Source organism: Mustela lutreola, chromosome 9 (genome assembly GCF_030435805.1).
Source record: "Mustela lutreola isolate mMusLut2 chromosome 9, mMusLut2.pri, whole genome shotgun sequence".
Lineage (NCBI taxonomy): Eukaryota > Metazoa > Chordata > Mammalia > Carnivora > Mustelidae > Mustela > Mustela lutreola.
This window is the reverse complement of record NC_081298.1, coordinates 143,000,197-143,006,196: the sequence shown is the minus strand read 5'-3', so window position 1 is coordinate 143,006,196 and position 6,000 is coordinate 143,000,197.

Genomic DNA, 6,000 nt, shown 5'->3' with positions numbered 1-6,000 from the left:
GGAACGAAGAAGAACCTAATACCTTGTGCGTTTCCTCTAGCTGCAGGCAATGAGGCAATCCAACCCCCCTGTGAAGAATTCTGCACCCCTAGCATGCCCTTCCTCTGCTTCTCATTACCCATTGCTTCATCACACTTGGAAGTTCCTTTTTGTCTTGGTCATAGTTTTATAAATACCCTCTCTGATAGCAACGTGTCATCCTACTCAGATTGGACTGAGCTGTGAAGAGAGTCTATTTAGAATAGGACCATGGATATAAATTACTATTTTCTTACTTGACTCCAACACTTCTATTGCATCCAAATAAAAAAATTAAAAAAAAAATGTTTCAAGTCCGGGGGCAGAGTTGAAACAAGTAGTTTACTCCTTAATGATGGGGACTACATCCACAGCCCCTCCTCCCTGAAGACCTTAGGATCATCACACCCAGCACAGGGGCTGAAGACCTGTTTACCAAGTTGCACTCAATGTCAGGCATTTCAATTAATATTGATTTATTAAGAAGTTGATCATATGGGGCCATCTGGGTGGCTCCGTTGGTTAAGCATCTGCTTTCGGCTCAGGTCATGATCCCAGAGTCCTGGGATCCAGTCCTGTACAGGACTCCCTGCTGGGTGGGGAGTCTGCTTCTCACTCCCCCTGCCTCCCCTGCTGCTCCCCCTGCTGTGCTCTGTCAAATAAATAAATAAAATCTTTTAAAATAGAAAAGAAAAAAGAAGTTAATCATACTAAGAAAAGCAATCAATATACAGATTGTAACAATGTTTCCTTAACTAAAAGTTGGGAACTCTTTGAGGATCACACGTGAAAGCATTCACACAGAGAACATTTGAACCTAGAGCTCTCTGCCATGTAGGATCATTATAACCAGAAGATTACTTGTAACGTCTATTAGATTCTCATATGCTGAGGATTAAGGATGCGTCTTCAGTTTCTTATGAACTCTAGGAGAAGGGGGGAAGCGTCCCGGAGAGGGTTTGGGTCCAGAATTGGCAGATTTTGTATCTTACTGCCATTTCTGTACCTGATTAATACGAATGTAACGAGGAGCAACTTTGTACGTTTAACATTAACAAGACATGAGACTACTTTAAACACAGCAATGGGCATAGTTCATAAAAGTTAAAATAATGTTTTTCTGCATAAAATTGTGAAAGAGTTATTCAGGTAAAATTAAAATGCAAAGCAAAAAAAGAAAATCACACACACTAAATCTCCAGCTTTCACGCAGTAGAGTCTTAGGGGAATGACAAACGCTGGAAAGCAAAGACATTAAAATTCCAACATCAAAAACAAAAACTCTTGTCTCAGATAGAGGGCACTTTGAGAAGGCTGTTTGTGTGCTTGTGTTTGTGAAGAGGAGAAAAGAGGTTCTGGAAACACCGGATCTCCCTCCTCTCAAAAAAAGAAAAAAAAAAAAAAAAAAAAAAAAAAAAGATCGCAGCATGAGGGTCCTGAGTGGGACACACTTTACAAGCCTTCAAATGAGTACTTTTGAAAAACTTCACTTCACACCTTCTCCCAGGGCTGACAAGCTGCCTCCCTGCCCAGCCAGCGACAGGTATGGACTCCCTCCTTCCCTCCTTGAGCCCCCCAGGGGCAGAGCAGGCCACTGGGCTCCCAGCACACCTAGCTGGGGACCCTGGAACGGGCTTTGTGCTGACAAACCTCCTTCTGGGTGGGCCCGGTGCCGGCCAAATCCTGACGTGGATTCCCTAGTGGCGGGACTGGAGTTCATTCAGAAAGTTAGTTTCAGAAACTTTACCTAATATTTCCAAGCACTGACCCAAAAGACCACGCTATCATTTTGTCGTAGCCCGAGGTATAGGAAGACGTGCTCTCCTTAGACAGGAAACAGAATTCATTAAATTCGTGTGACTTAATTTTGGAAAGGACAGCACTGTAGGGGGCCGTGCCTGACAGGGAGGGTCCAGGAGGGTTTCTTTTAGTTGAAACAAAAATAAAGCAGTAAATGATCAAGTAAATACTACCAAGATCCCTTGTCATCAACTATTTTAAGGAAATAGTACTTACATAGTTTCATAAAAATCACGTCAGGGATGTTAAAGATAAGGAAAGTTATATATTGTTCCCCCAAATGTGGGAAAACATGCGTGGGCTTCAACCTTCCAAATCTTGTTGTACCAAGAATTATTATATTGCAGCAGAAGGATAAGTGTGGGTAGAAGAAAAAGGTTGGACAATTTCTCTTTAGTAATTTAAAATATATCTATGTTATTATGTTTATATTTAATATATATATTATATATATATGTTATTATGTTTATATTTAATATATATGTTATATATTATATATAAAATATATCTATGTTATTATGTTTATATTTAATATATATATTATATATGTCTATGTTATGTTTATATTTAATATATATGTTATATATTATATATAAAATATATCTAAGTTATTTGTTTATATTTTATATATATTATATATATCTATGTTATTATGTTTATATTTAATATATATATTATATATATGTTATTATGTTTATATTTAATATATATGTTAATATTATATATAAAATATATCTATGTTATTATGTTTATATTTAATATATATGTTATATATAAAATATATCTATGTTATTATGTTTATATTTAATATATATTATATATAATATATCTATGTTATTATTTTTATATTTAATATATGTATAACATATATATTTTTTTCCTTGGAATCATTGCAAAATTCCTAACTTTTTACAGCAATACTCTTCTTTCAGTTATCTATTCCAAAAACAGTTTCAACAAATATTCGGCTCAGCCTATTAAATATTAAGATAATAAATCATTTTGTCTTAAGCTCTGCTAAGATTAATTGCAAGAGCCACACATCTTAAAGCAGTAGAAATTACAAGTAAATGTCCTCAGAGTTCACTAACTTCCGAGTATAATGGAGAGTGACACGGCTATGCTCATGACCGTCTAGAAATCCTTTCCGGAAAGAATCCAACTTCCGAAATGACACAGGAAAGTTGTGTCATAGGCGTGCTTTTAAGGAATTCGAGGGACATCCTTGGAGATGATCACATGACGTTCCAACAGGTGGTCCGGTGTTTCCTAGCCCGGAGCTGAGTTCTGCCTCTGCTCAAGATTCGAGAAGGCCTGCGCCAAAAAGACGCGGGACGAAGGGATGTCCCCCACGTCGGACTCCTCCAAACGTAAGGGACAGAAATGCACACAGAGAAACACACGCTGAGTCGGAGGGCACAGAGTAGTTGTGTTTGTTTGTTTGTTTGTTTAACAATACAGAAACGTTTGAAAACCTGCCTCCTTCTTCCTTGCTCCCCCGGGGAGCCCCGCAGAACAGGCCTCAGCAGTATTCCCGAAGGCCACCTGACACACGAGGAAGCTGAGGCACAGCCCATGCTCTGCCTGAGGTCGCAGAATAAATCCCACTAAACGTAAGCCGCACAGCCGGCCACAGCTCCGTATCCTTTCCACACCACCCGCTGCCTTCAAGAAATCAAAGTAAAACCGCCTGACACCTGAAGGCAAAGTGGCCCTTTCCTCGGCACGGGGCCCTTGCCTGAGCTCTACGAGAACACTCTCGCCCTCCCCTATGGCCTCCGGGCTGTCCCAGCCCCACGACGGGTCACCTCCCGGTGAGGCACCCTGCAGAAAGAGACGCCCTTGGACAGCTTCCAGCCCAGCGAGGAGAGGAAAATGCTGTTCCTCTTCTGCCACGTTGTCTCTCCCTTCGGGCTTCCCCAGAACATTCGTGGGGCTCCCACTCGGCTACCTCTGCCCTCAGTCCTTTCCGGTCTGTGCTGGTGCACATGCGTGTGCAGGTGTGTGTGGATGGCAGCTCGCGTGCACACGTGGGTTTCTGACCTCCTGCAACGCACCCACCAGGCCTTTCCTTCCCTTCATGGAAGGACTTTTTCAAACTCTGACTCCAACAGGAAGGCCGGGCTGCCGGGACAACGCTTTCTAATTTTACTCCAACTTTGTTTTACCACCAGGCCCTGTGAGCCATTTCAACTTCCAAGAGAAACAGTGGCCCTCATGGCCCATTATGAAAGGTGGGAGCAATCAAAATGTGGAGGATAAAACCTGAGTACCAGGTTAAGACACCAATGTCTCAAGTTTAGATGTGCTTGTGCGTGTGTGTGTAATGTTTATATAGGATCTATAAATAGTGCATAATAAAATGTATATGAAATATAATGCATTATATTATATTGTCATAGTATTAAAATATTATATATAATATGTAAATACATTATTTTAATACAGATAATACATAAATGCATATAATATATCATGTGAATATATAATACATATCATATATAGTTATGTATAATATGTAATTATAGTTAAATAATATGCTGTATGTGTTACATGTATGGACATTCTATATGCATATGTGTATGTAAATACACAAACATATATACACACATTGTTTGAAACTTATTTGAGATCTTCTGCCTTTTACCTTGTTACTCTGGCAACACCTTGACAACTGTAAATTATAAATACAGTAACATTCTACATAATATAAGAGGTCAGTTGCACAGGGGAAGGGTCCCATCTCTGTGGGGTCTACAGCTCACTGAGTAATCAACAGATGCTGCTTTGTCATTCTTGGCCATTTTTCATGTGGTGAATTGAAAGTGACCGAACTATGAGAAATTGCCTTGTTTAAAAAAAAAAAAAAAAATGTATCAGGTACACTGGAGAAGAAATCAACCTGCTTAAGGGGATGTACACAATTGAGGAACATCTGGCCCCCTGCCCTGGATCTGGGTGTGGTACCTTCTTACTCATCAGGGTTAGCTGATTTCATGATCTGTTCCGTTATTCCTTCAGCACATGCTTAGTGAACACCTACTAGATCTCATCAATTTTGCCACTTGCTGGAAATCCCAGGCTGACATTCAGCACCTGCCTCCAGAGGCTCATGGTCCGGAAGCAAGGCAGGAAAACAGATCATTATAACACAAGGACAAAGTGCTAAAATAGCTCCACCAGTGAACTCTTATAAGACATACATTGAAAATCAGTCATCTTGGTTATTAAATATATTTAAGTATAAATGTACGTAAGAATCAGAATCTTCAGTTAATCTGTGTTTCGCATGTGGCTTGCTAAGAGTCTCTTCCCATGCCCCCAGTTACTAATGTACACCCACTGCAGTTACTGAACTAGGACTATGCTGAACAGCATGGTTTCAACCCAAACTTCTGAAAGCTGATTAAAGTCCACTCAGCAGGTCAGTTGCTAAGTGGTGAGAAGCAGAGATATAGTCCAATCTCTCATGGAATCTATAGTGGGAAGACGTAACACATTGTTAGTAATTATAAGGAGTATTCTAAATACCATGGCAGAATCCTGGGCAAGTAGCGAGAGAAAAAAAGGTCTACTTGGGAGACACTTAAACTGTCCCCACTTTTCTTATTGATGTTTTCCCTTTTCATAGAATGAACCCCTTGTTTCCACTGGCAGGTGGCTGCCCAGCTATCGACTACAGTTCTAAGTCTCCTTGAAGACAGGTATAGTCAGATGGTGGTGGTTTTGGTCTATGGGTGGAGATGAGAAAGGCATGCGTACAGTTTCTAGATCATCGCCTTAAAGATGGCTTCCCTAAACTGTCACCCCTTTTCCTACAGGAGCAGGAACACAGAAGCTGTGCCAAGCTCTCTCTGCTCCCAGGATGTTGCCCTGTAGCTCTGAACTTAAGCTACTGTATTTTTGGATTTCTTTGCTACAGTATCTTAGCCAGTATCCTGACTAACACGAGGGATGCTTCTGTAACAATCAGGAAACTGACATAGGTGGCGTTGATTCACGAGCTGGAAGGTGGGCCGTCCGGCCGTCCGGGAATCAGGAGGTGCCTTGTGACGCTGTGGCAAAAAATGTATCAAATATCCAAATACTCAGTTTATACAATATCAACTAAATTGTCAAAATTTCATCTGAAGTAACTTGAAAGACTGAGAAGTTTGCTCTTGGAGAACTCAGAACTTTGCT